Below are 24,883 nucleotides of genomic sequence, written 5' to 3' on the forward strand. Positions count from 1 at the left end.
GCAAATTTTACAAGGATCTGAGGAAGAGTTTAATATTACTTATATTGAGAGAGTTAACATTTGCACAAAGTCACCCAGCTTATTTGTTTCTGCAAACCTTGTAATACGTCATGTTACTTATGGGCAGTGATTCGGCTTAGGGAATCCTTGTTTACCCAAAATGTTCCTGCTATTTTAAGATGAATTTATGCACTGTGCACTACTTGCACAGTTGATCACAATGAAACATTTGTTTTTGTTTTTTTAACGTATTTATGCATGTTTGATTGTAACTTGTTAATGATATTGTATCATGTTTTGTATGCTTTTAGTATTTTAACACAAAAAAATCGAATAAAGCTTATTTTGACTTTGACCAAATAGGTGTGAAGTTTCTTTTGTGTTGTGTTTTCACTTTATTTCTGTTTGAAGTGCTGAATAAATACTTTACAGTTTGCCTCTAAGTTAAGCCTGACTGCTCTGTGCCCAGCTACCAGAGGGTTGAACACAGGTCAAATTGGGGTTCGCATATATTTCACCCTGACAGAGATTGTGATTGCTGCTTGAGTAGGGTTTCACCCCCTCAACCAGTAACCCAATTTCCTACACTAGGAAAATCATTTATGGTCCTGTTTCAGCTTAAATGTGTTTGCTATCTCATTATTGTTTCAATTGTTTCAAGGATTTCTTAGATAACCTGAATGAGAATTTAGCTATTTCATATTGCCCGGTTTTTCCTCATAAAGAATGATGTGGTCTCAGTAGTTTTCTCATGAAATGCAAGATACTAGAGGAATTGCTAATCTTTCATCTAATGTACAGAGTATCATTAATGGACTATTGACGGATGGGAGGCATCTTGGCAAGGGCTACTGTCCTTCGAAAATGGGCAGCTGAGTTTACATCCTTTCTTTGCCCTCTCTCCCTGTATAATCACTGAGGCAGCGGACTCTCTTCCCTGCCTGATGGATGCTTCAGTTTCTGTGGGGGCTGAAGCAGTTTTAAGAGTTTCTACAATAGCTGAAAAAGAAGTCCACATCAGACTGAAATGGGGGTTGTTAACTTATTTATTGTTCTCACTTGTAAAGACTCCTAAAAGTCGGAACATGGTTCTCATTTTTCTTGTAAAGGGTTTATGATTCAGTCAACTTTGGTCTCATTGGATAGTGGTGCAATGTTATTTCTCATTATGGTACCTTGTTTTTTTTCTGATAGCATCCTTCCCTATTAATACCCTGTTGGTTATGGCGTGCTAGGATTAGTCTGCATCTCGGTCCTTTGTGGTTCACCATATCATGCTGCACTGCTATCCTTTCAGTTGCATTTGCAGGGTTGTTTCAATGAAGGTCAGCACCCATCCAAGGCCATTCAGGTTTCCTTTTTTCCCTTTCTGTTAGCAGCAATTAGCATTTAAATTGGGATTAACATGGATCCTGATGCTAGTTTAGAGTCACTCGACTACAATGAATTGTCTGGCCAATCAGAATGAGTGGAATTATCTTCTGTTTGAAGACGCTTTACAAGCTTTACTCACATTTTTAAAGGCCAGATCGCAGTGGTGTCCACTGGATGGATTGCATCATAATATATGAGAGATTATTCTGGCATAGATCAAACAGTTGGAAAGAACTATTCTCTTCAGAAAAGTTCCTGTTGTCAGTTTTGTTATTTACAAAGAAGAGGGTTATTTCACTATTTGGTTCTCTTCATGGTGGGATTATGAACAATTAAGGCACATTAGCATAAGTTAGTTTATTCTTTTTCTAGGATATTTCAAGGTTGTTCCAAATCTTGAGGATTTCTGTAATTGACTCCACTTTCTACAGGATTGAATTTTTGGCAGACACACCTAAACTCAAATGCCTTTGTTTTAGTCTGATTTTTCTTCTACAGGGGGGCTTGACATTTCACACACTCTCCTGAGATATGCCTTACCTCATTTACTTCAAATACTTGCCCCAGGGTAATAGGGATATTAAGATCACTCCTAGATGATTCACACTTTAGAGAAGCATACGATCACCCTTGAACTTCCTTCCTTGCCGTAAGGGTGTGTATGTATTAATACTACAGTTCTTGACAGGTGTTTTCAAGCTTAGTCTATCTGCGACAAAACTTTGATTGCAATGAGGCTTCTTCAAGGATTAAGATGATTTAAAATATTTTTGTCTCATAAGAATTTGTTGCCTTGAGGCAACTTTTCTTCTTATAGTGGCTCTTGGTGACAATTACAAGCCATAGGGGATTCTCTCTATCCATAGGGGATTCTCTCTAGCAAACTACAAGGACATTCTTTTTCTTTAGTGTATTAGTTCTAGTTCCTTGATCGTTATCATCCATATATACTTTTGGTGAGATAATTGTTTAGAGCATGCATCCATGCTTTAGGATATTTACTAGTAAGATGAAGTAGAGTTAGGTTCAGCGTTGAGTCCCTTTATTAACTCTTCCATTCTTATTGTTGGAAGGCTGTCCTTTCTTTGTGTTTACCGATGCTCTAAATTTGCTCCTTTGGAAGGTGTTTTGAGTTGGCAGGCTGCCTAAGTAGTTGGTGTTGATTCAGTCATCTCTTTGGACAGTTAAGCCAGTTAGCGAGAGTGCCCTAGATAACAAGCATTGGGGAAGCCAATAGATCTCACCTACCATTGACAGTTGTTAGTCGAAAGTTCAGCCTTGTCAGTGCTTGTTGCTGAACAGCATTGGGATGAAAAGTTGCTGGCCTCAGCGGTACAATTAGTTAAATTCATGCCTGCACATTTATTTTTACTTTTAATTTACCTACCCAAGATGGCGGTATTCTACCTCAGAGCAGCCATGGTGCAGGTAAGAGCAGTGGGGCAATATGGGGAGAATTCGACAGATAAGAACAAGGGAAAATTAATTATTTATTTAATTTTCCCTCGTTGTCGTATGTCGAAATCCCCCTTCCCCCACCCAGCCCAACCACTCTCACCTGTACGGCCCGCGGCTGCCTAGAGTGGTAAATTATAAAATCAAAAGTGTGTTAAAGCACATTATAAAGGCGCCCCTCCCCACCCGGTAGTAAACTGTTGCTGCCAGGCCTCCTAGAAAAAAATGGACCGGGATGTGGGGCCAGCAACGGAATGATGCTGAGTGACACGGAGGCACATTGAACAGGGATGGACAAGGAGCATGGTATGTGGGGAAAACGGAAAAAATAAGAGGAAAAAAAGCTGATCGACATGTGGAGGGCTGGGGGAAGCAGCAGATGAACTGTGGCAGAAGCAACTGGAAAAGCTCTGAATCTCAGTAAGAGGGGATGTGAAGAGAAATAAAGCACAGGGGGAGAGAGAAAAAATAACGTCTGCACTCTATTAGAGCGCTGCACACCAAAGAAAAAAGTAGTTCCCTAAATGGAACAACACCAGTCATCCTGTCACGAGGATGGTAAAGAAGCTATGCTCCAGGTAAGGGACAAATCCAAGATATGGAAAGCAAGTCATCAAATAAGCAGCGACTTTAGCTCTTTCAACAACAGACGGATGAGGCCTAAAAAAATAATTTAAAAAACATACTAACACAGTATTGTAGCTTCCTGGCACTGTAAATAACCCAGCCAACTCCCGACACCGAAAGCTTGAGCCAGGCTTGAACCAGAAGCCTGGATCTGGCTCAGCTCAAAGTCCTGTTGGAACCTCGAGCCCATAAGGAGCCGAGCTTTCATGTGGCTTCTACCGGCCTGCCACCTTCACTTTACCCAGGATAGTGCCTTACAGTCAGAGCTGCAGCCAGTGGGACCAGGTTTAAGTCTCAATGTCGGCTGTATATTCTGTGCAAATCACTAATCTCCCAGTGCTTATGAACAATGCATGTGGCCAGGTGTAATGTAACTGGTGCCCATGTAACGTGCTCCAATGCCTTTGGATTTGCGATATGTTTTTACAAAAATGCACTAAGAGGTATAAACAAAGCCTTTTAAGGAAAGACAAAGAGATACCCATTTACTGGCTCACCTTAAGCACTGCCCATTTAGGGACTGACTCGTTCAAAGCAACACCAGGAAACCTGATTAAATCGCAGCGTCCCTGCTTACATTTTGTGATATTAGGCAAACATTTTATTTAACCAAAACTTTTTTTCTTCATTATCTCGCATGAAAGCACTTTCATATATGCGAGTTCAGAATTCCAGATGAACAACACTATACCTTTCCAGTGGAGGGCTATAATGTGCCCTATTAATGTCCAAGCTTCTACAAGTTAAAGAAATACACTTTTGTGACTTTAAAAAGACTAACGTATTTTACGTGGGGTTTGTTGTAAGAGTTCAGGGCTCGGCTCGTGCACGAGCTGTAAGAAGGTCCGAGCCAGGCGCTTGACTCGGTTTCTGGCTCGGCTTTCCTAGTTGGTTTGTTGGCGCGCCCATCTATACTTATGGGGCTAATTTGAGCTATTTCAGAAGGATGAAAGACTCCGTCGAGTATGTAGACCGTCAAATCTGTGACGTACAGGTTTCTGCTGAAGAAATCTATGTGAAACCCACGTCACCTGGAGGTTGTACATGGTCAGCCGTGGTTTGGCAATGCTTAGAACGGCGCGTTTCCCCAATTGCTGTAGGGGTGCTGCCTTGTCTGTTCCCATATGCGCATCGCCCTTTCCCCTACAATACGTGCTCGAGCAACATATGCAAACTGTTTGAAATGAAATCAACCCACTGGCATTGTTCGCTTTCTAAAGTGTCTTTTCCTGCTGAAAGGCAGAATGCTTGTGGGTTTGAAGGAGACTGTCAGTCTTTCTCCCCTGACCAGGGGAGAGCGAGGGGGCTCCCACGGCTTCCCTTTCAATCTCCTCTCAACCTTTGCTTGGAGGCTGAATAATAGGAAGTGGAGCTGCCACCAACACTTCCTCCCCCACGGCCTTTGACCTGGCCATTCCCTCCAAGATCCTCCTGGCATATGGATGCCACTGCAACGGCTGCCCTCTGCCTCAGGCGGGGACTGCAGTCCTCGATGGGAGACTGGCCCAGCACATACAAGCCAGCAGCATTTTAAAAGATTTAGTCAGCAGGCTTTAGCTTTAATCCAAGCCCTCTTTTGTCAGCAGAATAAGGCAGAGTAAATTCACTGGATTTGACATGTTCTCTTACGCATATCGCTGATTATATAAAATGCCGTAGACTTGAATTTTTATAGATTTATTGTAGGAGTTTATGCATAACTAAACCGTCCCTTGGCACTTGCAGGATGAGCTACTACAGTTTAGTATCTTTCGACACGCGTCGTGCAGCAGTGGCAGCTATAGGAAGTTTAGCAGTGAGACCTCTTCGAGTCTGGGGTCATCCTTGGTTGGTACTGTCATTCACCAACGGTGTTGTCAAGTAATCGGGAACTCCCTATGCGCTGTGGAGGATATAGGACGTTTAGCAGTGAGACCTCTTCGAGTGCTGAGTCATCCTTGGTTGGCACTGTCATTCACCAATGAGGCTCTCACGTAATTGGGAACTCGCTATACGCTGTGGCGGATATAGGACGTTCAGCAGTGAGACCTCTCTGTGTGCTGAGTCATCCTCGGTTGTTTCTGTTATTCCCCACAGGGGTTCTCAAGTAATCTAGAACTCCATGCACACTGTGGGGGATATAGGAAGTTTAGCAGTGAGACATCTTCAAGTGCTGAGTCATCCTTGGTTGGTCTGTCATTCACCAATGGGGCTGTCAAGTAAATGGGAACTCCCTACGCGCTGTGGCGGATATAGAAAGTTTTGCAGTGAGACCTCTTCGACAAGTCCTGAGTCATCCTTGGTTGGTACTGCCATTCACCACTGGGGTTCTCAAGTAATCTAGACCTTCCTTGGTATACTTGACCCTGCGTGAGCCTGACTTTAGACTTTACCACAAATATGACGGATATCCAGGATGCCTATTGAAAGCTACAGTGCTCCTGTAATAAAGTGGACAGGATATTCAACACTTTCATTGCTCCCTGCTACTGGATGTCGGTTAGCACCCACATTTGGCCCACTGGGGGGCATCAAATCTTTGGAACCAGTATTTTAGATGGCTAGAGACCTGAGATTTATGATTAGGGGTATTTTCCGTCTTTAACTAGTGATCTCATTAGAATGTAAGGGCAAGAAAGAAGGCTAAAATGGTTCTGGAATCAAGACAACCAGCCTTGACACCAGCTTCCACAAAGTCTGGGAATGGGGCAGAGAGGGCCTTGCCAATGCAAGCTCAATTCTCCCATGGTCCTGTACTGTTACTTGCATGTCCTCAGCCCTCGTGATGCAAGGAGAGCTTCAGTTCAGTCCAGGTCAGCAGGGCTGCAAGCTTCTGATGGTGCACTGCACTGACTAGTGGAGCAGTTTGAAATCAAAAGGCTTTAACTGTGGCAATGTATTACCACTTACAACGCAAGAATTAAAATGTCACCTAATTTTACAGGCATGATGTAACAAGAAGCTCATTCAAGTGAAGCAATACTTAAACAATTAAATGTATTTGCTGCCAACAAAGTGAACCTGTAGAAATTGTAAAATCTTAGACATCCTCAAGCCATGCCACCGCACCACCACCGCGTATCGGGGGATCACTTGCGGCTCCTGCAAGAGGAAGTTTCGGCCCTCTTGGCCAAGGGGGCCATCGAGTGCGTTCCTGGGCCAGAAGTAGGACGTGGTTGCAACTCCCACTACTTTCTAGTACCCAAGAAGGGCAAAAGGGGCCTACGCCCTATCTTGGATCTGAGGAACGTCAACGGCTTCCTCCGGAAGGAGAAGTTCAAAATGCTGACTCTGGCTCAGGTCTTAGCTGCCCTAGACCCAGGAGACTGGATGGTAGCGTTGGACTTGCATGACGCGTATTTCCACATCCCGGTCCTGCCGGCCCATCGGCGTTACCTGCGGTTCACGGTAGGCCACGAGCACTTTCAGTTTACCGTGCTCCCCTTCGGCCTTACCAGCGCCCCACGGGTGTTCACAAAGGTGATGGCGGTGGTCGCAGCTCATCTGCGCAGATTGGGGGTCTCAGTCTTCCCCTACCTCGACGACTGGTTGTTGAAGGCGGGCTCGCCCCAGACAGTCGTCAGCCACCTCCAGACTACGGCGGATCTCCTGCACCAGCTGGGGTTCTCCATCAATGTGCTGAAGTCACACCTGTGTCCCTCTCAGAAGCTCCTTTTCATCGGAGCGGTTCTCGACTCGGCGCAGTTTCGGGTTTACCCGCCCGAACAGCGGGTTCGGGATATACAGGCTCTGATTCCAATCTTCCGGCCTTTATCCCGGGTTTCGGTCAGGTTGACGCTGCGGCTTCTGGCCTCCTGCATCCTTCTGGTGCATCACGCTCGCTGGCGGATGCGGGCTCTGCAGTGGGACCTGAAGTTTCAGTAGGCCCAGCATCAGGGCAACCTGTCCGACCATGTCCTGATCTCGGAGGGCACAGCGAGACAGCTGCAGTGGTGGCTCACGGACCGCGATTGGGTCAACGGCAGATCCCTCTCCCTTCCCCAACCGGAGCACGTAGTTGTGACGGACGCGTCCCTCCAGGGCTGGGGAGGCCACATGGGAGAGGCGGAGATCAGAGGCCTCTGGTCTCCGGCGGAGTCCCGGCTCCATATCAACCTTTTGGAGCTGCGGGCGATTCGTCTTGCACTGAAGGCATTCCTCCCGTCTGTCCGAGGGAGTGTAGTGCAGGTGTTCACGGACAACACCACCGCCATGTGGTACTGCAACAAACAGGGCGGGGTGGGGTCGTGGACCCTCTGCCAGGAGGCTCTGCGCCTCTGGCAATGGCTGGAACATCAGGGCGTGACTCTGATGGTTCAACACCTGGCTGGTTCTCTGAACACCAGGGCGGACAAACTCAGCCGCCGGTGCATGATGGATCACGAATGGCGTCTGAACTCGGACGTGGCGCAAGGTCTCTTTCAGCAGTGGGGAGAGCCTTGGTTCGATCTATTCGCCACCGAAGAGAACGCGCAATGTCATCAGTTCTGCGCGCTGGAATTTCCAAGGCGGCACTCGCTCGGAGATGCTTTTCGTCGCGAGTGGAGTTGCGGTCTGTTGTACGCCTTTCCGCCTATACCACTTCTGCCCAGAGTGCTGAAGAACATCAAGCGCGACCGGGCACAAATCATCCTTGTGGCTCCGGACTGGGCACGAAGGTACTGGTATCCCAAGCTACTCAGTATGTCAGTCGATCCCCCGGTTCGTCTGCCTCTTCAGGAGGACCTTCTGTCGCAGCAGCAGGGGACGGTCCTCCACCCGAACCTGCGCAGTCTCCACCTCCATGCTTGGAGATTGAGCGGCGACAGTTGAGGCCATTCGACTTGCCTCCTGAAGTCTGTAACATCATTCTGGCAGCCAGGCGTCCCTCCACAAAGTCGGTATACGCCTGCAGGTGGAATAGATTTGTGGCATGGTGAGCAAAGGCTGTGGATCCCCTTAATGCCCCTCTTTCTGAGGTTCTCCACTTTCTTCTTTCTCTTGCCCGGCAGGGCTCTGCTCTGGGCACTATCAAGGGCTATCTTTCAGCTCTTTCAGCCTTTCTGAGGCTGCCTGATCAACCTTCTTTGTTCAAGTCCCCTATCGTTCATCGATTCCTGAAGGGCATCACTCATACGTTCCCTCCTGTTCCCTTCGTGATGCCTCAGTGGGACTTGAACCTGGTTCTTTACATTTCTGATGTGTGCTCCCTTTGAGCCACTTCACAACTGTCCTCTTCGCCTTCTCTCTTTGAAGACTGCCTTCCTGGTAGCCATCATCTCTGCCAGGAGAGTGAGTGAGCTCCAGGCTCTATCTTGTAAGCCTCCTTTCCTTTCAGTCCATCCGGACAAGGTTGTGTTACGAACGAGGCCCTCCTTCCTACCCAAGGTAGTCACGGCCTTCCACATTGGGCAATCCATCACTTTGCCCACCTTCTTTCCGCTTCCGCACCCCTCGAGAGAGGAAGAGAGGCTCCACCGTCTGGACCCAAAACGTGCGCTCTCATTTTATTTGAATCGCACACAGCAGTTCCGGGTGGATGATCAACTCTTTGTTGGATACGCTGGCGCTAAGAAAGGGAAAGCGGTGCACAAGCGGACCATCTCCCGGTGGATCATCTTGTGCATCCAGGCGTGTTACTCCTTGGCTAAGAAGGAACCCCCTCTTGGGCTGAGGGCTCATTCCACTTGAGCTACAGCCACTACAACTGCCTTGGGCCGAGGTGTGCCCTTGCGGGACATTTGCCAGGCGGCTACGTGGGCTTCGCTGCACACGTTTGCGTGACATTATTGCCTGGACAGTCAAGTCCGGAGGGAAGGCTACTTTGGCCGTTCCGTCCTCCAGGACTTTCTGGTGTGATTATTGGTTCGCAGACCCACCACCACGGGGTTGGTATTGCTGGGGTATCTATTCAAAGGTAAGGAATCTATCACTAACGTGTCTCTTTCAGATGCACAAGTTACTACTTGTGTAACGATATATCTGTAAGAGACATTAGTTAGTGATAGATTCCTTACCGACCCACCCATCCTCCCCGTTCTGCGAACCGATATCTAGGGTTAAGGTCATCCCCTTTCAGGGCCCTAGTTTCATGGCACCAGTGTTGGTTTTTGGCATGGCTCTGCGCTTCTGGCGCGGAAAAGCTGTGTCTAAGAACTGACGTCAGCACGCGGAGGCGGCGTCTAAGTACTCCGACGACGTCATCACGGCGCCCACGACGCCGACGACTGACGCGGAGCCGCAGACAACGCCTACCGACGCGCAAGGGTACTGCTACGCAAAAGTTTCCGGATCCAGTCTGATGCCTGGGGATAGTCTAAGGTAAGGAATCTATCACTAACTAATGTCTCTTACAGATATATCGTTACACAAGTAGTAACTTGTGCATCCTTGAAATACCGGACTTCTTGATCCTGGTTTCTGTCATTACCAGCTGGGTTCCAACACTATCGAAATAGGCTTACTAAAGATAAGAGATCACATCCATGACAGGTTTAAGAAAGCCTGTTCGTTATGGAGTTGTTTACAGTCCTCACTACCTGGAATGTAACCAACGTCCGTTATAATATACAAAAGAATATGACAAACTCTGCAGGAAAAATGCTGAGATATTCCAAAGGCATGATCAAAGAAAACAGTAGCACAATACTTGGCGTCTAATTAGAGAGAAGTTTCTAAGTACCCAAAGTCTATCTTATTGTCTAGTGCTCTGAGACGTGGTTTCTTAATTATCATTATGGTTTGATGATGGCAATAGTTTTATTTGAAAGGAATGAATTGACCTAAGCGTCAAGTGGTTTAATGAAGGGGAAAACCAATGACGTCCTAGTAATGACCAATTGGGGGTGTGGGGAGAGTGAGTGCTAAATAATGCTATTAGAAGACTATGGTGACTGCAACCGGGAGGGAAGATAGTAGGTAGATAACAAATTAAAGGATAGCAGACATTTAAGAATTACAACGTATTGCTAAATGTAATGTTATGTTACTTTTAACAAGGATACTCCCTAAATTGAGAGTAAGCCAGCAAGTGGAAGACGTAGAGAAGGGTTACACTGGGAGCGGAATAAATAAGGCGACCTGGATTTGGTTTTCCATGACCTGGTAAGATGTCTGTATAAGGACTTGCTGTATGGCTGGCAGGAGGAAGGAACATTGTTATATTCTCGTTTGGCCAAAATGTCTCCGATTACATCAGAGTAACTTAAGAAAGAATAACACGAAGTACATGCAACATGATGAAACTCAGTTATGTACTGGTGGGAAGTCAGTACCAATAGATGCCGGGATCCTCCCAGAGCTGTTCCTCCAAAATAAAAAGATTACTTACCTGGCCTGAAAGTTCACAGACTGTCAGCTTCCGGAACTATGACCAACCAGAAACTACCTTTCATTTCTCTAGTGAAGCAGCCAGTCTTCTTACAGCAGAAGCTTCCAGAGCATCAGCCAGTGAGGTGCCTTCGGAATCAAAGTCACAAAGCAACTATAGACAGCCAAGGCTTTCCCTTTTATAGGGATGCTAAAAATATTTTCAAAAGCCGTGCCTTGGCACAGGGCATTTACACCGTGCTCGCTCAGACACTAAACTTGCTTTATAGCACAACAGTGTCTTAATGAGCATGCTCATAATAGTATAAAGAAAAGGGGGAGCCATAGTCTTTTTTCATCCTCCAACGAGGGCCATGTACACCTCACACCGGCAGTAATCAACAAGGTCTTTAAAGTCTGTCTACACGGGCAGACCCATGTATTCATCTCTCCCCCTTGGCATGTTAACTCTCCTCCGCCATCTGCTAAACATGTGTGCAGGCAGACCTAGCTTTCCAGCACACTACACTTTCTTGCTGACTAAGGTGTTCACTTAGATTGGAGCAGAACTCTTCCGCCCAATTTAGAGGTGGGGTAACTGTCGAATGTCTGCTAGTGAAGCCTCAGCCGATTGATGGCTGTCAGTTACTGGGAGTAGCCAATCTGCAACTGGGAAAGCCCAGGTAATTGGGGCATATTTTCCCTACCTATGTTTGTCCATCAAGGCCTAGCTGACCCAAGCATGGAAAATAACCAATGGCCTTGACACAAAGACAGCACTCCCTGCATGCCAGCGTCACTGACTTTATTTCTTGGAAACAACCACCTGCTTTGGAGGTTTGTCTCTTAGAAGCAAAAGAAAAATGCCAAGTGGCCCACTATAACATGGCAACGCGCTTGGCATTCATTTTGGACTAAAGTGCTGCCAGCGTATTGATAGAAGCACTTTCATTTGAAGTGCTCCATCGCTGAAATGTACAACTCTTGATAGAGCAGCAGTCTGCACAGGCTTGGCCAACCTAGATAGCACCTCTGTCACCCTGGCAGCCTAGGTGTACCTCCAGCCAGGGTTTAAATAGCCCCTGCTGTGATACTTTTCCTGGACAGCGTAGGGGCAACTGCCTATTATGTATACTTCCAGCCCTTTCTACCTGGGAAGTTGCTGTGAATCGTAAAGGGCAATCTTATGTTGGAGTTGTAGTTGAAAAGGAATTACATTTATTTTCTCAAACAGAATTGTCAATGTCTCCTGTTTAAATCTTAGAAGTGCAGGTGTATTACATATCCAATAGTCAGGCTGTCAGCGTCAAAATCATTAAAAATGTAGTGCAAAATAAAAAAAGCAAGCACTGGCAAAGCCAATAGATTGGGTGTTGGCTGCCAGCCTTTTGGCTTTGTCGATTATCTGGGGTTTTTGTAAAACTTGATTGCTGAATGAGGTGCCTGGCCATCAAAAATACATACTTTAAAAAATATTAAAAGCAAAAATATGTTTTGGTCACAAACACCACACAATACCACAGTAGTCCGTAGCAGTGTAGGGAACTACTTTGTGGGTGGATGTGCACCTTATGAAACATCAGAATACCATAACTCCCAGTAAAGGTATTCAGTGGCTGAAGTGGGCTGTCCCACTGCCCAATCCTGTATGTCAGTGGTTCTGAACCTGTGGTCCACTAATCCTACTCAGGTGGGATGCGCGTGCTTACAATATTAAATAATATTAACACATTAATGAAGTGTATATGAAAAAAGAAGAAAATATATGAAACTGAACATTTTATAACTTTCTGTAAACGGGAAGGAATTTGAAATTGAAGGCCAAAAATTAAGTTAGCATTATCAGATGGAATTGTGGGAGCAGTGGAAGTGCATCAGAAGGAATATAGTATGGACGATGAGTGGGCTGAACTGAATTTAGGAAAGTTCCATCCTTCCTATTAAAATTAAAGAATGTGTGTGTATATATATATATATATTCGTAGCAAACGTCCCTTAGGGGAGGAGCGGCTTTCAGCTGGTGCCGGCAACGAGACAAGGACTCCGCTCGTTGATATTTTGTAGCAATTCACAAAAGACGCCACACTCTTCTCGGGTGATTTAAACAAGGTTTATTTTCAGCTCCAAATCTCTTCCTTCACCTACAGGTTTCGAACTTAACAGTTCTTGATCACGGTAGTAACAAGTCCCTTTTTAGTTTCACTTATTTAAACTCAAACCACCACTATAGCTATTATGATGCATTGTGGGTTGGGTAGTTTAAACTTAGCTTGATTTTTAAACTTTTCTTGTTCTTGTTTAAATCACCCGAGAAGAGTGCGGCGTCTTTTGTGAATTGATCAAGCTCCGCCTGCGGAGCGAAACACGTCAAGGAGAGCACTTGCTCTGTTTATGCTGCTAATAAATCTTCACTGCAACACGACTTATGGTGTGATGGCGTTTCCTTAATATATATATATCTTTATTTGTGAATTTAAAAAAAAGTATTTCATAGTTAGTGTATTTATTTGATGAATGCTAAGTTGTTTCTCTACTCTTTGTGTTCAAATCATTGAAAATGCTATGGCTGGGGTCCTCAGCTCCCAGTAATGAATCAGTGGGGGTTCTCTAGATTCCAATGATGATTCAGTAGGGGTACCCGTGTTCCAATAATGATTAAGTGGGGGTCAGCACAAGTCAGAAGGTTGAGAACCACTGCTGTATGTTATAAGCAGGGGAATTGGAATTATGCAATTGTGCAGCCGCAGAGTTCTCATAATTATAGATTTGCCGCATTTGCCACACAATCCATTACCTACAGCATAATCTGCCGATTTTAATTTAAAAAATGATTTGTAGCTCAAACAGTTCAAAATGTACTGAAAACGTAGCAACATGTGTTGCAGCACAGTGGAAGGCCCTATGCAAAAGTTACCTGGTCACCTTTCTGTTCCTAATTGATATATTTGGGAGATAAACTAGTACTAATGAGATGAAACCTCTACCCAGACACTGTTAACAAGTGTAACAAGCATTTACAATGCAATGGTTTTGCCTTTGGAAAAGTTAGAGCTATTGGCATTGTAAATGACAAAATTTGTATTTATGTGTTGGTTTTGAAAACAGATAAATAAATGGCATTGTCATTTACATTGCCATTAGCTTAATCTCTCGCAAAAGTGCGCGGTAAGTAACAGCCAACTCGCGTGTCTAGTATTTACCATGAATAGTACGAAAGATACCGTGAGTCTACCAAATAAAACAGGCTGTGGGAAAGAGAGCAGCCAGTGATGTGTACAGAGGCTGTGGGAAATGCACTGTCCAACATGCGAGCTGTGGATCTACCACAGGGTGTGATTCTGATACCAGCATAGCTATGTCTAGCATGAGGCGCGGGGAAAATACAGCAGCCAGCGTTTTTGTCTAACATAATATACTGTGGGAAGGAAACCTACCAACGCGTGGACTAGCACGCAACACGGGGTGCAGGAAGAACAGCAGCCTGGGTCATGTGTGTGTAAGATGTAACTCAGGTGGAGGGAACGAAATCAAACAGCACAGACAGGGTGTTTGAAAGACTCCGGCCAACCAGTGGGTCTAACATGCAAACCATGCTGTGTGAAAGAGCACAGCCAATACTGTGTAACACAAGAAGTGTGAAAACATTGGCCACCCTGTGGGTCTAAAATGCAACAGAGGCTGTTGGAAAGAGACCAGCCAATAAGGTGGAACACAGGGTGTGAGAAAGACATCGGCCAACAAGGTGGGTCTAACATGCAATACAAGATGTGGGAAAGAGCGCAGCCAATATTGTGTAACACAGGAAGTATGAAAAACATTGGCCACCCCGTGGGTCTAAAATGCAACACAGGCTGTGGGAAAGAGCTCAGCCAATGATGTGTAATACATGGTGAGGGAAGACAATGGTCAACCAGTGGGTCTAAAATGCAGCACAGGCTGTGGGTATGCGTACATCCAATGATGTATAACACTGGGTGTGAGAGACACCGGCCAACAAGTTGGGTCTAAATGCAACACATGCTGTGGGTATGCACGCAGCCAACAATGTATAACACAGGGTGTGGGAAAGAGCACAGCCAATAATGTATAACACAGGGTGTGGAAAAGACATTGGCCAACCTGTGGGTCTAAAATGCAACACAGACTCTGGGTATGCGCGCAGCCAGTAATGTATAACACAAGGTGTGGGAAAGATATCGGCCAACCTGTGGGTCTAAACTGCAACACAGGCTGTGGGTATGTGCACATCCAATGATGTATAACACAGGGTGTGAGAAAGACATCGACCAACCTGTGGGTCTAAAATGCAACACAAGCTGTGGGAAAGAGTGCAGCCAATAAGGTGCAATACAGGGAGTAGGATAGAAATTGGCCAACCTGTGCGTCTATAATGCAACACAGGCTGTGGGTATGTGGTAGCCAATAATGTATAGCACAGGATTTGGGAAAGACACTGGCCAATATTTTGGGTCTAAAATGCAACACAAGCTGTAGGAAAGAGCACAGCCAATAATGTGTAACACAGGGTGTGGGAAAGACACCTGCCAATATGTGGGTCTAACATGCAACACAGGCTGTGGGAAAGAGCGAAGCCAATAATGTGTAACACAGGGTGTGGGAAATCAGGGGGCGGTTAACTTATCGCAGAGAGCGGCAATTTTTCAGTCATACACTTTGGGTCAATATCTAACAGGTAAATGGAAGGACAAAAGCTGACCTGTCTGTACCTTTAAAGTGCAACAGGAGGCGTTTGTAAGATGCCCGCCCAGCCTTTGAGTCCTACACCCAAACTGAGACCAAGAACCCACAACGCAGCCTGTTGGGCTGTCGGCAGCCCGGCCGATGGGTTTAAGATGTAACACAGAAAATGGGCTGCAATATCGACTGTGGGAAGACGACAGCCTAGCTCATGGGTCGAAAATACAATCCCTACTAGAAGGATACCAGCCTACTGATCTAGCAGCAGACCATGCGTGTCCAACATGTAAAAGTGGCAAATATTATAGTCCAATCACTGAGCAGGAAAGATGCCAGCCAACATGAGGGTGGAAAACAGCAGGGAGATCGGAGGAACGGGTACCATGAAACCATCCTATGGCGTGAAAAAATGTCCTTCCATCCCAGAGAACTGAGCCCAGCATAAAATAAAAAATAACAGCCAGACCTAGACAACGCCAGCTAAATCTTATAAAGAAAACACAGCAATGCTGCGTCAGGATATTTATCTATATCACATGATTTATGCACAGAGTGCAGCCCTGCCACTAGCCAATGAGGCATGGGGGGAATATTCCATATCTAGGCTGTTACAGGGAGCAATATGCCGCCCTACCCATTACCACACATTAGAAGGGGTGAAGGGGGAGGGGGGGCAGCTTGCCCATCTTTAGGGGGGTCTGAATGAAGCTACAGTTCATGATTCGTGTTTCTCACTCTAAGCTGCTCAAAACAAAGAGCTGGCTACTCTGGGCTGGCCACTGTCCTGGTTCCCTGCTTTTCTTCTCGCAGGCTAGTGCCGCTGTAGCCCAGTCGCCCAATAGGATCAGTGTCTTGGCAGCTGTGTGCCCGGGGCGCAGTCGCCGGTCTAGGCTCAGTTGTGCCTGGGGCGCAGTCACCCGTCTAGGCTCAGTTGTGCCGGGGGCATGGTCGCCCGTCTAGGCTCAGTTGTGCCGGGGACATGGTCGCCCGTCCAGGCTCAGTTGTGCCATGGGCGCAGTCACCCGTCTAGGCTCATTTGTGCCCGGGGCACGGTCACCTGTCTAGGCTCCGCCGTGGCCCGTCTAGGCTCAGTTGTGCCCGGGGCACTGCCGCACGCACACGCTTGGTGCCCGCACACCACTGAGCCAGGGGGTGCGTCACCCGTGTGACCTCGTATGCGCCGGGGCAAGGCATGGGAGCGCAGCGTCCCACCTGGGCTCTGTGGCTGTCGCCGTTCACAGGCGGAGGCGCCTGGCCAGCTCCTCCGCGCAGTCTTTGTTAACTTGAAAGTCCAGCGTCCACTCCTCGGACAGTCATGGTCGGCCGGGGGCGCACAGCTTTCATCCGAAAGTCTGATCACAACAGCAGTCCAGGGGGAGAGGTCTGAGCCCCACACAGACACATGCTCTGTCCTGAGGGGCCCAGCTGCAATCCGCTTTGAGATCTTCAAAGCCTCGGGCGCGATCAAATGGCAAAGCCCCAAGACAGGAGACACAACACGCACCCCCCACCTCCGACCCCCACACCCCCAGCTCCTCCTAACACAAGGTCCTACCTTCGCCCATCCAACCCCTCCTCCACAGTCCCTTCACTCACCTACTCATCCTACCAAGTAATGAACACAGAGCACGTCTAACCCCACTCACGATCCTATTTCGCATGAATGAACAACTCGAGCCTCGAATTTTACTCACGCGCCCCTTCTGAACACACAGCCCATACTCGCCCCCTTTCTCTTTAAGAAACTGACAAAACACTGCCCGCTTACACACCAGTCTCTGCTGTTCTCTTAGTCACATGCTCCCCAAACCCCAATTCCATCCACCCTCCTTCACCACCTAATTACTTTGCCCTCATTCTACCATCGACCATTAATTAATTTCCTCGGGCTACAATACAGGTACTCCTACCCTAAAAACCCCAACACACTGACCCACAAATGTCATCTTACAGTACCTCTCCACCCAGCCCCCCTTCCCCTTTGCAAACACTGATGCAACTTCCACCTCTGCTGACAGGCGAGGGTCCAAGCCAGGTCCAGCGCTGACCGTGCAAGGACGAATGCCACTCTGTCCAGGAGTACTCAAGCGCCCTGGGCAGCACCGTCCTGCACAAGTTCCCCGCAGCAGTCCGCGGGCAGACAGGCAGCGCAATCCCTGGGCTCCGCTCGCACACACGGTCCGCTTACCTCATATAGAAGGGCACCTTTTATCAATCCGTTTTACTCTGGGGATGCAGCGGTTCCCACCAAAATAATCTTCCACAGTGTATGCAGCATACGGGTCAAAAGCGGATTCTGAGAAAACTTTCAAAAACGTGGTGTCGAATTGCGATCCGGTGACTGCAACCTACCCCTGCAAAACACACGTTGAAAATGACCAAAACATGCCGTCCCAAAAAAAATAAAAACATCCGCCCACTGCCAGAATGACGTTTACAAAGGGGCGGAGAGCAAAAAAAATCACCGGAACGCCCACGAATCTGCTCCGGCAATGACGGACAGATCTCTCTTCCAATGGCTAACCTCCATTTATGGAGCTAGCCAATGGAAGAGCAGGCGGGACAAAGCCCCTGTACTGTTCTAACAAAAGTTTTCGCCTGCGCGAACGCTGCTGCGCAGCGGACTCCAGGCGAAACCGAATGACAAAATAATTAAGTAATACTGTCACAAAATGTGGCGCATTACGCATAATTTGCCTTATCTTTCCGCCTAATTTACTCAACCCTGCTGCATAATTTGTCTCTCCCCTGCCGCATAATACCAATAGTCCTTGTTATAGAGTGGAGCAAAGAGAAGTCTCAATGACACAACTACAAACTAATGGGTAAAGTGGGCTAGTTGAAACCCCAGAAGTATAATATACATATAATTGAAATAAAAATCAGAAAGATCACGTTTAATACAAGACCTAAAAACTCAATCCAAAGTGGTAAAAGGCTTTCCGTTTTTTTCTAGAATGCTTCCTAGGCTCTTCCTCCTTTAAAGTTAAGTAGGCTCTCCTTTTCCTCAAAGCTTGAACAGCCAACAAGTTAGGCCGTTTCCCTGGGATTTCCTGTAGGGAAGAGAACCAATTCAAAGAAAATATCATTTTCCAGACTATATCCGCAACCCATTGTGTCCTACTCTATTCCCTTTTCCAACTCATGCAAACTACTTGTTTGCAGTGAAGATGAGGGAAGGTTAAAGAAAGATCCCGGACTCCAGCTAATGTCCCCCTCACTGAATAGCACGAGTCATTATCTAGGGAGGATAAGCCCTACTGTTGTCAATCCCCCTGGAGGTGGTCCCCTATTGTATGGTGTCATAATAAGCTCCATCTTTCTCCCATGTCCCTTCTTGCAATTGCTCTAGAGCGTTTCCCCTTCCATCAGCTCGCAGACATGGAACATGGTGTCCTCCCTCCATGGAGTGCATGAAAGCGTGACCAGAAGGAAAAACAGCGTTCTGTGTGCAACAGGTCTGAGATCCTGCACACAACAGGTAGGTGAGCAGAAGGAAGACAAAACAGTTTCAGTAAATAGTACCTTATGACTAGTAGTAAAGCCCTCAGAATGGTGGCCTTCTAACCCTCCTTATGGAGTCACCCACCAATTGTGGAGGCCCACAGGAATCTGTGGTAGTTCACACTATAGGTGATTCCCAGAACGCACAGGCATTGGTTACCTCTGAGGCATTCAGGGTTTAATTCCCTTGTTCACATTAGTTCTCATGATTTTTTCCATAACTAACATGGTAACACTTCCTACTGTTTATAGTTAACACTTCTGTCTACATTCTTTACCTATTTTCCGTTATTAGTTATTTTCTCCAAAATGATGTGCTTTATGTACGACAATAGAAAAGGATGAAATATTTCTTATTTTTTTCTTCTGGCTTGTTGGGGTTTAGTGATGTATGGTACCTGGCGTTTTTGTTAAATGTAACCATCCAAAAACGTTTGTTAAAACTTTTTGGGGGATTCTGCCGTCAATCCTCGTATATGGTATCGTCAAATGTGACACATAACTTAGCTCGTGATTCCTTCGTGTCCAGTATGGAGGCTTCAACTAGAACAGAATTTTACTATTCACATACAAAGAAGTAACTCACTTTGCATAGCAACCACCCTTTTTCCCCAAAATGTTATATAGCGTGAACTTGACCCGAAGGTATCCGGTATCATAGCGCTTTACATTAGTACCAGTTATGTTACACAAGGACACATTCATTTTTGTTAAGCATGGGGAGATTAAGTGATTTTCCCAGAATCACAGGATGTTAAGCGTCATTGTCGAGACTCAAACCGGTTCCCTAGATTTGAGATTGACCACCCTAGCCCTGTTAGGCCACATCCTCTCCACAAACTCATTCCCTCCTCCCACGAGTCCGACTTTATCAGGTCAACTATTTATAGGACCTTCTTGTCACTTCTGGTTAACAAAACTTAAAATGCAAAGGAACAGGTGATCTGTTCATTCAGAAAATGAATAAGCAAGAAAGGCACCTTTACATTTGGTTTTTATCTAGACACATTTGCTGTCTGTCCAAGGACAGAGGTCAAATGTCAGTTTATCTTACTAATTGCTGCTGATCTTATCCTGGAGAATAGTGTTTACTTTTCCTTTTTTTATTACAGTTAGATGTTTTTGTCAAGGGATCTATCTGACAACCATTGTAAAACCGAAGGCTGTAAAATGTCCGTTTATTTCCCCCAAAACACAACATTAAAACAGCTTCTAAAAGCATAGTACACATTTTTCAAAATATATCAGGAATTGCGAAAACACATTTTTTGTAATTCAGAAATGTAATGCAAACAGATATAAATAGGAGCAAAACAAATCAGAACACTTTACTTGGTGACATGCAAATGAAAAATATTTGCAGAAAATCGATTTCTAAACTTTGTACCATATATAGTTTTATCAGTAGGAATTTTTTGTCAGTAAGAAATTTTAGTCTATTAAATCAAATAAAGGTGTTTTTTGTACTGTAGATTTGCCGGATCTCATCCTTTGAAACTAGTTTATGGGTCAAAAGTATAATAATTCTGATGAGAAGATTAATTGTCACTAGACCTGCAGGTCTATTAAGATTTTTATGATTTTTCGAGATCTGCTGGAGTATCTTTCTATATTAAACCCTAGTTGACTTTGATGGCATATAAAGGTTTGCAGACAAAGACTGTATTAAGAATGCAAACTGAAATGCCAAATAGCCAATACTCAACGTATGAATCATTTCCTTAAAAGTCTATCCTGTGTGCGCATAAGGTCCAACTTATATATAAAACCCCAGCACGTCCTGAGATACCTCTCCATGTATGGTTTTTCAAGCGTTTTTCTTACTGAAATCTACCTTCTTGTCGATGGAAGCTGCTGGAGACATCAAGGGGCATATTAGCAAGAACCTTGTTAAAATTATCGCCGTTTTAGCGGCAGGAAACTGCAGCTAAAACGGGGATAATGGGCTTGCTAATAGGGGTTATAGAATTCCAATAGAAGCCCAGGTTAGATGTGCAGGACATCTAACCTGGGCTTCTATTGGAATTCTTTAACACATATTAGCAAGCCCATTATTGCCGTTTTAGCGGCAGTTTCCTGCCTCTAAAACGGCGATAATTTGAACGAGGTTCTTGCTAATATGCCCCCTAGAGTGGAAAGAACTTGGGGGCATATTAGGCAGAACCTCGTTAAAATTATCGCTGTTTTAAAACTGCTATAATGGGCTTGCTAAAATGCGTTATAGAATTCCAATGGATGCCCAGGTTAGATGTCCTGCACATCTTACCCGGGCTTCTATGGGAATTCTATAACGCATATTAGCAAGCCCATTATCGCCGTTTTAGCAGCAGTTTCCTGCCGCTAAAACTGAGATAATTTTAACGAGGTTCTTGCTAATATGCCCCTTGGGTGGGTGGAAAGTTGTTATTTATGCAAGACTGGTCCGTGTTGAATTCTCCCATCTGGAGTAAGCCAAATATAAAATCTGTGCTTTCTATTAGGAATCTATTTTAAACACACACTTTGCAACAAACACTGGGTCATGGTATTCCTGGATATATGGTTATTGGTTTACTGGCGCTATATAAAATACTAGCAGCCCGCCCCAGCGTTCCCTGGGGCAGAAGGGGGCTGGGGGCAGCATTCCAGGGTTGCGTGCACCTTACCTCAGCGCTTGCTCCCAGTCGCGCAAACCCAGGCCCCCGCTCCAGTCCGCCTCACTTCACCGCCCCCACTACTCTCACTTAATGTCTGCACCCTCCAATCCGCCTCACTTCACCGCCCCCCACTACACCAAGCCAGTCCATACGCCCCGCTGCAGTCCGCTATCCCGCTCCATTCCGCCACACTTACCGCTCCTCCCCGCATACTTCACCGCTCCTCCCCGCGTTTCACATACCTCATGGCGCTGCAGTCTTGCTACGTTCTCCGCTCCTCCATGCGCTGTTGTCCTCCATTCCGCTCCAGTCAGCCTTACTTCACCGCTCTTCCCCGCGGTTCACGTACCTCATTCCCTCCAGTCTCGCTAAGTTTTCCGCTCCTCCTCGCGCTGTTGTCCGCTCCTCCTCGCGTTCCGGTCCTCCGATGATGTCAGCACGCACATTGGTAGAACACACGGCCGCCGCTACTTCTTAGGGACTACTTTTTTTTATTGTTTATTTTTTAAATAACGTTTATTTTTATTTTTTTATAGCCTATGTCCATCTACTGGACCCCCCTTTTCAATGCTGTATTGGGTGTTGCGATTGGTGGTGTACTTTTCGAGTTTACCTGGCTCAAAAGACACAGTTCTCTCTTTATAATAGTAGTATAGATATAAGCTAGTAAGGATAGGAGCCTAAACCTATTTTTAAGGCAGTGCGGACAGGGGTATTAACCCCTTCCATGCTGGGCCGTTTCCGCCGCTGTGCGGTAAACAAAAGAACAGGGCGGGGCCGTGACGAACCCCAGCCGTCATCAGCACACGAGCGCCGCAGAGCGTGACGGCTGGGGTTCGTCACCAGCATGGAAGGGGTTAATAAATAGTTACTTTGGATGTTTAACAAGCATTGGCAAATCCATGGAGTCATTCTTTCACTTTATGAAGAGTTCTGCAGAACAGTGCTGCGAGTGCCTGGTGTGAAGCCTCTGCCAGGACTTTAAAAGCTGTTTCTGCTGCTCAGAGTTGCACTGGCTGCATGTATAGTAAGGAACTTCTTAACAATATTACCAAAACCATGATGTCAAGTCAATGCCACAGGGCAACGATCCAAAAAAAAGCTTGGCCCGGTTTTGTATTCAGATGTTACAAGTGAGACCGGCATTTCTCCTTAGGGAGGGCGCTGCTGATCAGAATGGCAATTTGAGATGAAATAGACGATTATGTCCATAGATTTCAGGCTTGCATAATGTTAGGGAAAGGCTTTTGACTACTAATACAACATCTACTCGGACCTAAAATGATGGTGAACCTGGCAAAATATTATTGTGACCTACAAGGGGCCTGGACCCTGGAGTGAGGTAGGCTGCTATTTAATCACTGTACATTTATTGGTGTTGCATTAATCAATAAAATAAATAACCTCAGCTACCCACCACTGTTCTGCGTCATTATCATCTAAGCAGCACCCTGCCTGCTTCATTGCCTAGAATGAGATAACAGAAGCAGCGTGGGAGCAGCATAAAGGGGAGCTCTTGTGATTTCCGGGACTCTATAAAGACATCTTCTACCAAGCTGCAAGCACCATAGGTTGGGTGAATTACAGGCACCCACAAAGGCTGTATACCCACCTAGTGCCGTGCGTACTGTATGGACGATGGAGGGCAACTTAATAACCAGCACCAGTGGGCTCTGGTTGTTTGAACTGTCAGTCCAAAGGGTCTTGTCATGTGGAAGAACCCTTGACCTTGCAGGATATTCTTGCTCCCTTTGGGTGGACAGCTCTTGTTTTGTTATCTGGATTTATATAGTGCATTACTGCCCTGAGGCGTCTAAGTGCTGGATAGGTACTACTATACAAATAATTATCCTTTCTCCAAAATTATTTACTACAAGTATTTCATGTACACCTATTTAGCTATAAATAATTTCCCCAGGAGGTTACCACTCACTTACGTTCCCTTGTCCCACTCACTCGGCTGTATTCTAAAATAAGTAAACCATAGTTGTTATTTGGATCTGGGTCTCATGTTAAAATTCATATATTATCTAAAAAGGACTACAAACCCTCCGGGACGCTGATGTAGTTCAGACCATCACAATTAACAATTAGGAAAAGAGCAGTGTAAACCTACCATTTTCACAACCATGAAAACTGGCCTCCATTCAGCGCGAAGAAAGACTAAAGACTAAAGAGTACAGCTTTGAAAATGCATGCGAGGTATCCAAGAGAACGATTCATGTTGTATGCAGTAAATCTAAAGCAAATGCGACACGTGGATATGGTCACTTGGCGAACTGTTGAACGTTTAGGGGAAATTACAGACCCCATTTCCTCGGTTGTGGAAAATAGTTTACTGTGTGTTTTTTTTTTTTCTACCAAAATCTTAAAGTGTATGCTTATTCTCACTTTCTCTCAACTTACATAGACATTTTTGTCACTGTCATTGCCGATTTGCAAGTAAATCTTATCACGCACACTAAGTTTGTCATCTGATCTCTGTTTATTTGCAGGTCGCACTTCCAACCGAGTGCGACGTGGGATTCATCCTACAGCAGGTAGGATTGCTGTGAATGCACTTTTACCGGTAATGTTCGTGTTCAAGCAAATGTTATCTTAATGGTTCTTCTGTGCAAGGTGTGAGGTTTGCTCTGCCACTGCAGTTCACGTCTTTTGTTTTTTAACACAAAACAAGCAAAACATGTACATTCCTGAACACACATTTCCTGCGGCTTGGGGAAGGGTTTGCAAATTTCTTTTGATTTATATGCATGTATTGTAATCTAGTAAATAACTTAGGGAAATAATGCTGTCATATTTACAATTAATGAGTAAATCATCCTAACAAGGGAGAGGCATAACAGCATGATTCTACCTCATGATGATATATGAATCCGATACATTTTTTTATGTTCTTACAGTGATCATTTGCTTTAAATATGGAGCTCGTGCATATGTGCATGTAATGTCCGTCAAAAGGTTCAGACAATCATTGGGCTACTTAAAAACATCAGAGGAATACCTAACAGCGACTATGCACGCCCACATGGCCGGATCAGAAGGATACACATACAGTAGCCGCAGCATTTTAAGGGTACATTTTCAGGGCTCGAACATGATCTAAATTGAAATGGGATGACATAAGACGGATATACATACAAGGCTGTGACTTCTTGATACAAGTACACGGGGAGTGACATCAGAAGGATACTCCACAGCGCAGTGATATCACAATTCAAGTACATGGGATGTGACATCTCAAGGATACACTAAAGGTTTGTGACATCATGATACAGGTATAAAGGGAGTGACATTTGAAGCACACACCCACATGGCTGTGA

General features: G+C 45.6%; 1 long non-coding RNA gene across 1 annotated transcript in view; it reads left to right on the forward strand.

Moving 5' to 3' along the window:
* LOC147689286 (uncharacterized) overlaps window positions 1-24,883 on the forward strand; it is a 196,399-nt gene that overhangs the window by 97,333 nt on the left and 74,183 nt on the right. Inside the window, exon 3 of the long non-coding RNA XR_015300605.1 lies at window positions 24,056-24,100. This is a non-coding gene — a long non-coding RNA (uncharacterized LOC147689286). The remainder of the gene's footprint in view (window positions 1-24,055; window positions 24,101-24,883) is intronic.

Source organism: Lissotriton vulgaris, chromosome 10, assembly GCF_964263255.1.
Source record: "Lissotriton vulgaris chromosome 10, aLisVul1.2, whole genome shotgun sequence".
Taxonomy (NCBI): Eukaryota; Metazoa; Chordata; class Amphibia; order Caudata; family Salamandridae; genus Lissotriton; species Lissotriton vulgaris.